General features: G+C 35.3%; 1 protein-coding gene across 3 annotated transcripts in view; it reads left to right on the forward strand.

The window, feature by feature from the left end:
• The first annotated feature begins 1,315 nt into the window (after positions 1-1,315).
• The window catches only part of LOC137251077 (otoferlin-like), a 635,511-nt gene continuing 623,802 nt past the window's right edge, over positions 1,316-13,024 (forward strand). Inside the window, exons 1-2 of one of the 3 annotated variants that reach the window (XM_067785044.1) lie at positions 1,316-1,454; positions 1,528-1,652. The gene's annotated coding sequence lies outside the window, so the exon portion shown is untranslated. Of the gene's footprint in view, positions 1,653-5,003; positions 5,138-13,024 lie in introns of those variants that run through there. The other 2 variants (XM_067785043.1, XM_067785045.1) reach the window with 2 other exon arrangements.

Consider the following 13,024-nt stretch of genomic DNA (forward strand, 5'->3'; position numbering starts at 1 on the left):
GAAACAGATCGTTAACTAGATCACAGTGGCAGACCAGTGTGTACATTGTTGAGCTCGGGATAGTTTCGGCATATTTTTCGGATAACTTACAGTATGTTTCGAAACCATTTAAGGGTTATTTTCGGTACTATTTCGGGATTTATTCAAACCATTTTTGGAATATTTCGCTATCACTTTCGGAACATTTCCGAACTGTTTTGGGATAGATTTGGTACTATTTCGGTATTTTTTTGGAATTATTTTTGGCATGATTTCGGGATCTATTCCAAATTGTTGGCATAATCATTTCAGGGTTAGTACAAAACAGTTTTGAAGTTAGAAGTGCGGGACCTATTGGGAATTATGATCCCCGGAATATTTCGTTAACTTTTTTTGGATAGTTACCAATCTTTTCGGACAATTTGGTAATTCTTTTTGAAAATATTTCGGGATCGCTTCGCGGCTAATTTAAAAATCATTTGACTCATTTCAGGACTATTTCGGTTTAAGTTCGGGTTGTTTCGAAATCTTATCGTTATCGTTTTAAGACTGCTTCAGAATAAAATCGGGTATTTTTTAGCGAAAATTTCGGAATTTTCTTCGGAAATGTTTCGGAGATATATCTAAATCATTCTCGGGTTGTATTAGTTATGTTGGATGTTTTTTAGATCACTTCGAGATTGTTTCGTTATAGATTCTTGCTTATTTCAATATCTTCTTTGAACTACATATGTTCAGTATAGTTTTGCGCCGCTTTCTAACCAGCTTCGGTATTTTGATTGAGGAAAATTTTCAGCTTGTTTCTAGACTATTTTGGTTTTCGCTCCGAAAACCATCAGCAAATTATTCTGCACGATTTCGGGATAATACCGATATACTCGGGGTTATTTTGGGATTTGAATATTATAACTTGGAATTTATTAAATTTATGTGTGATGTTTTCTGTGGAAGAAGATTGTTGATGCTGTTAATAATAATTTCTCTAAAAAAATAAACATCAACATTGTAATTTCGTGGCAGCACTTAGGGCTTTCTGAAAGCTTATTGCCATACATTTTGCTACTGCAATGCAACAACAAAAACACAGAAATATGTTGTAATCCAAAAAGCTTCACCAAATACACCCGTAAATAATTAAAACAGCAAAACATTACTAAAAGTAAAAACAAAATTTGGGCAGTGAACAAAGAACGTAGAGTATAACATCAATTACAAGAGTAACAACAAGCTGCCGCCGCTTTCATGCTGGCGGTGTGTAAAAACAAACAACATATTGGTATAAAACGCAAGGATCGCAATGCACTCAACTCAGTTTGTAGTTGGCCAGTAAGCCAAACGGTCGTTTGCGTGTTACCTGAAAGTGTTTACAGCAGTCATGCTCAAAGGCAGAAGTAATTTATATTTATTGGCTACCAAAAATAAAAAAATAAGATATACTAAAACCTGAAAAAGGATGATATGAGGGATGACACAAAGTATGAGTGAGGCATATACATCAACGTTAAATTCACTACTAATCTTTTGTTTACGTGTTGGTGTGTTTTTCAGCTCAGTGTAAATTATTAAAAATATCCGAATGAATTTTGTTGATGATAAATATAATATAGTAATGCTGTTTGTTGTTGCTGCACGTAACACCTAAATCAACAAGCTGTGTCGTGTAACGAGTTCAGGTCAGTGTCAGAGTCAAAGTCATTACAAGAATGATAGTTTTACGAATTTGCGCTACATTACACTTTGTTTTCATTTACCGTGCTGCAGCGCCTAAGCTTATGCTAAGTTTGCGAAATTTTATTGGCTTGTAATTGTGTTTGTGTGTGCTGCATATAATGACTTGCTGTTAGTATGCATAATTTATACTTGAAAATAAGCACCATAGTGAGGAATTGTGTGTTGATGTTTAAACGGTTGTGCTGCAGAAACTTGAAGAGATTTTCTTTACATATTTGCGCACTTCGCTGAAGGATTAAATTGTGAAATTTTTGTGCTTGAATGAAAATTGTAAATTTAATCTAAATAACATAAAGCATATGCGATTTAGTTAGAATATAAAAAATTACATATACATATACTAAACAAACATACATTCGACTGGTTCAAAAAGAAATTGGGAAAGTCGTCAATAAATTTTAAAACTATGATAGAAGCCATAATGTAATGAAGTTCAAGAGAATGGGAAAGAAAATAAGAGGCCGCTTTTGAATAGTAATAAATTTAGTTCATTTTTTTTTATCAAAGCACTAAATCCAAAATGTTGACGAAAGTGTATTTTTATACCTTTCATGAAAATGAAATGGTATATTAACTTCGTCACGAATCCCAAAATTGTAAGTCCTTAAAGAAAAAATAGATAGACCCATTATTAAATATACCGAAATAATCAGGATGAAGAGCTGAGTTGATTTAGCCATGTCCGTCTGTCTGTTTGTATGCAAACTAGTCCATCAATTTTTGAGATATCTTAATAAAATTTGGTGAGCGGGTGTATTTAGGTGTCTGATTAGATATTTGTCAGAACCGGCCGGATCGGACCACAAAAGCATATATCCTCCATACAACCGATTTTTCAGAAAGGAGGATTTTTGTCATATCTTCCTCAATTTATCAGATTTACCCTTCAAACTTCCCCAAATACTTTCGTATATTGCACATATTCTTTTCTGAAAAAAAAGGATGAGATCGGTAGTATATATACCATATATCGCCCACAACCGATTGTTCAGATAAGAAAATTTTCGTAATTACTGCCCCATTTTAACAGATAAAAGCTTCAAATTTCACCAAATTTTTACGTTTATAGCATATATTGTTCTCTGAAAAAATCATGGAGATCCGTTGTATGTATAGTGTATACTAACCTGGGTCGATTTGTATGGACGAAAGTTAACCGATATCGCGCCATCGATTTTTCGATAGGATTTGGGCTCAGGAAAAAAAGTTCCACTACGCATACCCAAAAAAATAATTTTCGAGCCTGCGAAAAAAATGGCGAAGGGGTCAATTTTTAGACCAAACCCAAAAAATATTTTTTTTTAAACTATTGTGAAAACGTTGGCATAAACAGTTTTTTGAAAAAAAAAAAACTTATATTTTTTGGGTTTTGGGGAGTGTTTTGGTCGAAAAATTGACCCTTTCGCCATTTTTTTTTTTTTTGCAGGCTCGAAAATTATTTTTTTGGGTACGTAGTGGAACTTTTTTCCCGAGCCCAAATCCTATCGAAAAATTGATGGCGCGATATCGGTTAATAAATCGACCCAGTCTAGTGTATACCACATATAAACTGTCATATATTGTTGAAACAAGTGATTCTTGGACATTGTTTTTATATGCAGACCACACAAAACGTGAAACTTTGCATCCTCACACAAACTACCTACCTATTTTTTATATTTTATTTATCTTAAAAATCGCTTAGGTATGTACATCTGTTCACTATATATTTCTTATCTTATAAAGCCGATTAATTGGATATTACGAATGGGATAAGATTATTGTTCAGCCCCATTCATGAAAGATACAGCCGAAGACAGTCCCGTCCTTGCTTGTTTTTAAATTAATTTATTAATATACGCTAAGTAAACGAAGATCCAAGCAGCTACAAAGAATACAATTAGCGTTTTGGCCTTTTATATCGACAGTCCCATGTTCAAGTCCTGGGATAGCTATCATCCAAACACTTAAGCAATAAGTTTTTTCATAACGAGGTTGTCCCTTGGGCATTATTTTTGCCATGAATAGCTTTCAGCTTTAGCAGATACCTTTCGGGGCTGCATAAAAAATGTAGGTCACGACAATTTAATGCCTTTGGTTACTGTTACTTGGTCTTGCTATTTCCTCACTAAATTCTGATTATGCCTCCCGATCCAATGTTTCACTGTACACGCCTCTTTACCTAGGATTGCTGATACGTTAATGTTCAAGCCTTGGTTGACGGTATCGAAAAGTATCGATAAGACCAGCACGAAGACGGCTAATGATATCAGTGTGAACCACTTTACGTAAAACAATGTAGATTCGGGAGTAGTATGACATTTATAGGCTTCAATACCGGTTACAGAGCAATAAATTTGGGTCCTTTATTTGGAGGCTTGCTCGTGCTAACCTAAACTTATTCCTAAGCTTTGTCTTCTGAAAGTTGCTAAACTGATTTACTGACTGAATAAGCTAGCAGATACTTAACAAGTAAATGTATTGAACCGAAAAGATATATTTGACGAAAACGAACATAGGTAACTTCGTCATTATGAGTTTTTAGGCTTTCTAACGAAAACCCCAGACAGCGTTTGGATACCATGAGGCGTGGTTGCCAGCAGGCACCTAGCTATACTATTTCTGGCAGACAGAGTTGTGCGCTTGGATTGACATCTGCTACGTAAAACCAAATTAAATGCAAACAAAACAAATACCAAGACTTGGACCGAGCATAGAAATATTATCAAGGGAATTGAAAAGCGTAGATTTAGTGTCGAATATACGTCGGTGGAGACACTTTCTGATAAACTACAGTTGTGCAAACCTGTGGTCGTTTCGCCATGATAATAAAGGTATTACTCTTTATTATCGATCGGGTCCATTGTGAATTCATACAAGTGAAAAATCTTTCTATTCCTCCATTGCCATGTCAAATAATAGCTGACAGAGGGAATGGCTGTCGCGAATACCAAAGAATGAAAGTAGGGTTTGTTTTTTGCTCGCGGTTATTAATTTGAAGTGCCATGAAGTGCCCATTTTTGTTTCAAATCAGCTTTTCTTTTGATTGTGTGTACAGAAAAACAGACTGCATACAAATATTCTTTTCTAAATCTAGTTAATAGATTAAATATGGGCAGCCAGTTAACCAAACATTTTAACCCAGATAACCCTAATATACTCTTTGTAGGACACCAATTTCATGTCGATTCACGCACGCGCCCGATGGCCAGGAAATAACGGGAATGTATTTTTGCATGCAGTAAAAATTGCGCAACAGCGTTAGTAAGTGTTTACATTCCCTCAGTGAGAGAAGCGCTCGTTGTCTTATTCAGAAAATTACTAATTTTGAAAAAATGCAAAATTATAACATACGATTTCAAAAGTGAATTAAAATTTATATGATTAAATTTAACAAATATATATTTTTTTATTAAAAAATTATAGAGAAATAAACGAGTTTTTAAAGGTGTAAAATTATAGTTAAATACATTGCAAATTAATTAGTAGTAAAAATGAGCAAATGTTAGTGTCCTACATATAGTACATTAGGAAGATGGATGTCTACAAAATCTATTTTTTTGCAAGGGTTTCTGGCTTCATGAGGTTCTTGTTTTATTGGAAGATGATGAAGAAAACACTGGCGACATCGATGAAGTGGTTTTGTTTCCTCCAGTTAATGCAAACAACGAAGATTCTGGTCCTGAGGAAGCTTTTGGCGTAAATAATTTTCCATTTACCCAAATGCAAGCGCCAGCAGAAACAAAATTTAATACAGCCTCGCCTGAAAGCTCATCCGATGACTCGGACGATAATATACCGTTATATATGTAGAACAACCGCATTTGATTTACATGTATAACTCTAACATGGGAGGAGTGGAACGTTCTGACCAAAATATAAGCTTGTATAGAACTTCAATGAGGGGCAAATGGTACCTGCTTTTGCTAGCACACTGCATTGATATGGCGCTCCAAAACGCTTGGATCATACATCGCGAACGGGCGGAAGTTTTGACCAACTGAGCTTTAGGCGTGCAGTGGCTACCATGCTGCTGACTACCCATCGAAAGAAATCAATCTACCAAAAAGGCCATCCAAGTTGCCCCAAAGAAGCCGAGATTCGCTATGACCGTATGGATCATCTTGTAGAGCCACAGGAAAAACAAACCCTATGTGCATATTGCCATCAAAAAACCACTACAAGGTGTGTAAAATGCAATATTGGAGTACATACCAAGTGTTTTGTAAACTTCCATTCCAATAAATAAAAATATGTTTTTATCCCTTATATTCCTAATGTACTATATATAGGACACCTCTAAAATAATTTAAAAAAAAATGTTGTTTTTAAAAGTATCAGAGTCTCTTTCTATAGCGGTTTTAGCCAGACATTTCCAAAAAATATCAAAAGTTTTCGCCTGAGTAACTTTTAGGGTTATCTGGGTTAAAACATGTAAATAATGCTATAATGTCTTCCACCAAAATGTTTGAAAACACTATTTAGAAAATGGTACAAGCAATCGAACAGTGATTCAGCGGGTGATCGAGGCTTTTTACTATTGTGCACGTTTTTTTTTTTTTCAAACATTCGCAACATTTATGAATTCACAATAATCAGGGCAAATTTGCTCCTAGAAATATGTTAAATCAATATGTATGAGTAAGCCAATGTTGATAGTTGATATATAGATTATGATGAATTATTTAACCAAAGGTTGTTATATCCAAGATAACATTTTTTTACATATCGACCTATCATTACAGAAAGGTGGTAGTCTCAGAAATTTCTTTATAAGGACTTATATCAGACATTCTGTTAATAAGGCTATATCTCATCGAAATCGTTAATAAAGTAGAACCTCACGAGGCCAGCTAAAAAAGTTGTAGTTGAAATAAAAAATTTGTTGACAGAGGAGATATGAATTAAATTTAGTTTAAAATCTTTTAACAATTCGTTAACGACTCAAAATGCTAAAATATACTTTAGAAGATATATGAACCTAAATTCTGGTTTAACAATTTATGTCTTTTGCGAAAAGGAAATAAACGTAGTTAAGTGCGAAGCTTTTTTGACAAAAAATTATTTTTTCAGTTTCAATCTTTTTAACCGGTCGCCTACGATACGACTGTATTAACGACTTCGCTCAGATACGACATAATTACCAGAATTTCTGAGATAAATCCTTCTAAACAAATGTTTTAAGTTATGACTTTTCTATTAGGATAGGTATATATGTCTAAGTACAACAGGTTGAAATTTCGTTTGAAACTCGTTATGATTGTGTCCAGAATATTGCCTAAAAATATTTATGTTTTGCACTCTTTGTTTTTTTTTTGTGCCATATTTTAATGAGATCTATTTGTTTTATGTCGACTCCGAACGGCATCTGCAAGGCAGATGACTGAAAGTTTTTCATGGCAGAAATACACTCGGAGTGCTTGCCAAACACTGCCGAGGAGCGACCCCGTTTAGAAAAAATTTCTTCTAATTTAAAAAACTTATTTCTAAAATTTTGATGTGCTTTGTCCGGCGGGTGAACCCATAATTTTTGGTGTGGTAGGCGGAACACTCTAGCATCACAACACGGCGGCCGCGCCCACTTTCTTAACAATGAAAATTACAAAAAGGCTAATGGACATGCTCAAAAAACTTAGCAAAGGTACGCCTTAGGCTAACGACGGAGTAGAAACGAGAAGTTTTGCTATAATGTAAAGATAGAAACGTATGAAAATGATTTCTTTAGGAAAATTGTAAAAGCTGTCACAGTGCCAGAAATGTTTCAAGCTTATGAAATATGTATATGAAAATAAAAATTCCTTTTCACCTTTTTATAGCGATCACTCTGCAGTCAGCCTTAGTATTTTCATGGTATTTTTTATTGATTTTTATGCAAGAAAATAAGTATCGCGAAAAAAGACAGTGAGAAAACTATAATTTATAATCAGAGCCACATTAAGTTTTTGTTTTAGTCCAAAACGTCCGAGTCAAAAACAGTTCTAGGTAAAAGTGTGTTGGATACTGGGGAAAACTATATGATATTCATGCCGAATAATGCATCCTTTTTATGTATCGCAATTTTTTCAGTAAACTTGCGCCTATTTTTCGCCATAAAGTTTGATCCATTTGAACATTTGGTATGAGAAAAATTTCGTTTTATTTGGTATGAGCCGTTCCATAGTAATAGGGCAGGACTTTTATACTGTACTTAAATAATAAAAGTCCGTATTTTACCTTTAGTCTCGGACTTAAAGGTCCGTCGTTGTGTGGTGATAGCGTGATCTGCTTACCACACCGAGGGTCCTAGGTTTAACTCCCGGTCAAAGCAACATTGAAAATTTAGAAACAAGTTTTTTCAATTAGAAAGAAGAATCTCTAATCGGGGTCACCATTCGGAAGTGATGTAGTAAATACTACATCTATCTACATACTCGGATATTTCTGCTATGCAAAGCTTCTCAGTGAAAATTCACCGTTCGGAGTCGGCCACTCCAATTTGTAGGCAATCTAAGAAAAAGGATCGCGACGCAAATTGGAAGAGAAGCTCGGTACAAAATCTCTATGATGGTTATGACCAATGACTTTCCTGTTAAATTGAACTCGTTTTTTTCTCGTTCTTATTTGATAATCCTCCGGATTTTCCGGGAAAGTGTCACAAGGAATTGAAGAATTGATCTGATTTTTGAGCTCAGGAGATCGAAATCTGTATATAAGCGTATTTTCAACTAAATACAAGGCTAGTAAGTAAGGGTGTCTAAGTACGGGTGTAACCGAACATTATATACTCAGTGTGAGCCTCAATTTTACTTTAAATTACTTTTGTACATAACACGTTGCACTACCCATTTAAAAAAAAAGCGCCTTCCAATTTCCTTTTACGATAAAACTTGGTAAGCGAAATATCATTGAAAAATACTCGTACTACTTTTCGCTAAGATATAGCTTATTATTCTAGTCTACGACCCCTTAAAATTCCTTTTATATAAGAGTAAGCGTGGTCTTTAGTCCCGTCCATTTTTACTAGAAATTATTACTATTATTATTGTGACGAATATTAGCAACACTAAGGGATACTATCATCTCTAAGCCGATACTGAGCAGTGACTTTTATGCACATAATCAAATTAATCATTATGTCTACACATATGTCCATACAAGCAGCGGAGAGCAACGCACAAACACATGCATATATCTGAGATGCTCCCAAAAGTAGGCAATAATTTGTGCAAGTATCACTCACATATACACGCGCATATGAGGAGCTATACACGTGCATCAGTAGTTATAATTTTATAGTTGGTAACTAAGTCAATTCTGGAAATGCCTAGAAGTATGGAACGAGGAAATCGAACAGTATAAAAGCAGGAACAGTTGAGGCACGAAAATGAGTTTGATTTAAGCACGCCACCTGTCGAGAAGTAGTAGTGTTATTATTGAACTTGAATAAAGGCCATTTTGCATTATTGAATAGTGGAGTTATTTATTCAACAGTTTAGTGATTCGAACGTTAGCAGAAGATTTTAAATAAGCGGAATTTCAGTAAATTCGTTACATTATTATTATTATCATTATTATTATTATTGTTTTTTTTTAGCCCACCAGCCGTTTCCACGAGGTATCACCCTCGGCTACTAAGATGGTAGAATACCGTCCACGCCAGCCCATAGCAATCTTTTCCTTAAGATTTTCCAGTTGTCGCCGTCAGGATCTTACTGGGCTCGATCCTGAAGATGCTTATTGAAGTTTTAGGGCGGCATCCACTCGCCCTGCCACCAAGATTCATTGGGTATGTGTGGCCTTTTGCGCCACGCCCTCCTTTATGGTCGCTTTTGGTCGGGGACTGCTTATTGGTTATTCGCAGCTAACCTTCTAGAGGCCGTTCACGATCCGCCACCTTGTGACCCCGGTGGAGCCCTGAGCTCAGCCTCCACCATTATTATTATTATTATTATTATTTTAATTATTATTATTATTATTATTATTATTATTGTTTATTAGGAAAAATATACAAATAAGCTAATTAAGTATGTATAGGAGCACAAGCAACCGTGGCCATTGGCTCCGAATTTAAATACTTAGAGATGAAAAACTATATTCTATTCTGCAAATTACATTCTACAAGAAAATTATATATCCTTAAAATATTATCATAAGATGGTGTACTTATTAATTTAAGATACTGGTCTGTGATGAGATGTTTTTTTCTAATACTCTCTAAAGCCAAACAAGTGTTAAAAATATGATCGAGGGACAAGATGTTACCGCAAAAACGACACCTACGTGGTGCCATTCCGGTGAGAATGTATTGATGTTTATTTGGGTATGTCCTATTCTTAGGCGTATGAAGATGGTTGATTGCAGGCGAGTGATGTTGCTGCGGTATATAGCTTTATTGCGATCGGATTGAGGTTCTTGTTGAAAGGTTGGCACTGATTCGAAATATTTCGCTGTATTATCTGCTTGCTCATTGCCAGGAATCCCTACATGATCAGGAACCCAGATCAAAGCGATTTTTTGCCTATATTTAATACAAAAGTCCCGGATTCTTCCAATGATAGCTCTGCTGTTTCGTATGCTTTTAACTGCACTCAAGAAAGAGAGGCTGTCAGAGCAAATAACGAATTTTCCTTTTTGATTAATGACGTTCTGCAAAACCAATAACATAATAAAATTTTTGTTTTCGATCTTATTTTATAAATTTGTTGAATTTTTTCAATAATAAAAAACGTGTAACATGTAACATCTCTAAAAATGAATCAACATATTTTGGTTTAGTTTGGTTGAAATGCTTAATGATTAACTTGAAATGTTATTATGATCTTTAGTTTTCTCACTTTGAATTTTAAGCAGAACTTATAAAAATATACTTTTCAAATGAAACAAAATATCCAGGTACAATGTAAAAAAATATTTTTGAGCTCGAGGTGAGGTCCCATGGCATTTTGGCAGCCCTGCCACCCTATTGTTACACCACTAATCACTTAGTGACACTAGTAAGTGATCTTCAACATAAAATTATTAGGATAGATCTTGACGCCGTGGTGCGATGGTAGCGTGCTCTACCTACCGCACTAAAAGTAATGAGTTCAAGTCCCGGGAAAGCAACATTAAACATGTTGTAAAAGTTTTTATACTCAGTTGAGCAGAGCTCACAGAGTATATTAAGTTTGATTGGATAACGGTTGGTTGTACATATATAAAGGAATCGAGATAGATATAGACTTCCATATATCAAAATAATCAGGATCAAAAAAAATTTGATTGAGCCATGTCCGTCCGTCCGTCCGTCCGTCCGTCCGTTAACACGATAACTTGAGTAAATTTTGAGGTATCTTGATGAAATTTGGTATGTAGGTTCCTGAGCACTCATCTCAGATCGCTATTTAAAATGAACGATATCGAACTATAACCACGCCCACTTTTTCGATATCGAAAATTTCGAAAAACCGAAAAAGTGCGATAATTCATTACAAAAGACCGATAAAGCGACGAAACTTGGTAGATGAGTTGAACTTATGACGCAAAATAGAAAATTAGTAAAATTTTGGACAATGGGCGTGGCACCGCCCACTTTTAAAAGAAGGTAATTTAAAATTTTGCAAGCTGTAATTTGGCAGTCGTTGAAGATATCATGATGAAATTTGGCAGGAACGTTACTCTTATTACGCTTAATAAAAATTAGCAAAATCGGAGAAGGACCACGCCCACTTTTAAAAAAAAATTTTTTTTAAAAGTAAAATTTTAACAAAAAATTTAATATCTTTACAGTATATAAGTAAATTATGTCAAGATTCAACTCCAGTAATGATATGGTGCAACAAAATACTAAAATAAAAGAAAATTTAAAAATGGGCGTGGCTCCGCCCTTTTTCATTTAATTTGTCTAGGATACTTTTAACGCCATAAGTCGAACAAAAATTAACCAATCCTTTTGAAATTTGGTAGGGGCATAGACTTTATGGCGCTAACTGTTCTCTGTGAAAATGGGCGAAATCGGTTGATGCCACGCCCAGTTTTTATACACAGTCGTCCGTCTGTCCTTCCGCATGGCCGTTAACACGATAACTTGAGCAAAAATAGATATATCTTTACTAAACTCAGTTCACGTACTTATCTGAACTCACTTTATCTTGGTATGAAAAATGAACGAAATCCGACTATGACCACGCCCACTTTTTCCATATCGAAAATTACGAAAAATGAAAAAAATGCCATAATTCTATACCAAATACGAAAAAAGGGATGAAATATGGTAAGGTAATTGGATTGTTTTATTGACGCGAAATATAACTTTAGAAAAAACTTTATAAAATGATTGTGACACCTACCATATTAAGTAGAAGAAAATGAAAAGTTCTGCAGGGCGAAATATAAAACCCTTAAAATCTTGGCAGGTATTACATATATAAATAAATTAGCGGTATCCAACAGATGATGTTCTGGGTCACCCTGGTCCACATTTTGGTCGATATCTGGAAAACGCCTTCACATATACAACTACCACCATACCCTTTTAAAACTCTCATTAATACCTTTAATTTGATACCCATATCGTTCAAACTCATTCTAGAGTCACCCCTGGTCCACCTTTATGGCGATATTTCGAAAAGGCGAACACCTATAGAACGAAGGCCCACTCCCTTTTAAAAATACTCATTAACACCTTTCATTTGATACCCATATCGTACAAACAAAGTCTAGAGTCACCCCTGGTCCAGAAAGGCCCACTCCCTCTTAAAATACTCATTAACTCCTTTCGTTTGATACCCATATTGCACAAACGAATTCTAGGGTCACCCCTGGTCCACCTTTATGGCGATATCTCGAAACGGCGTCCACCTATGGAACTAAGGATTACTCCCTTTTAAAATACTCATTAGCACCTTTCATTTGATACCCATATCGTACAAACGCATTCTAGAGTCACACCTGGTCCATCTTTATGGCGATATCTCGAAAAGGCGTCCACCTATAGAACTAAGGCCCACTCCCTCTTAAAATACTCATTAACTCCTTTCGTTTGATACCCATATTGCACAAACAAATTCTAAAGTCACCCCTGGTCCACCTTTATGGCGATATCTCGAAAAGGCGAACACCTATAAAACGAAGGCCCACTCCCTTTTAAAAATACTCATTAACACCTTTCATTTCATACCCATATCGTACAAACAAAGTCTAAAGTCACCCCTGGTCCACCTTTATTGCGATACCTCGAAAATGCTTCCACCTATAGAACTAAGGCCCACTCCCTCTTAAAATACTCATTAGCTACTTTCGTTTGATACCCATATTGCACAAACGAATTCTAGATTCACCCCTGGCCCACCATTATGGCGATATCTCGAAACGGCGT

The sequence above is a fragment of the Eurosta solidaginis genome, chromosome 4 (assembly GCF_040869045.1).
Source record: "Eurosta solidaginis isolate ZX-2024a chromosome 4, ASM4086904v1, whole genome shotgun sequence".
Taxonomy (NCBI): domain Eukaryota; kingdom Metazoa; phylum Arthropoda; class Insecta; order Diptera; family Tephritidae; genus Eurosta; species Eurosta solidaginis.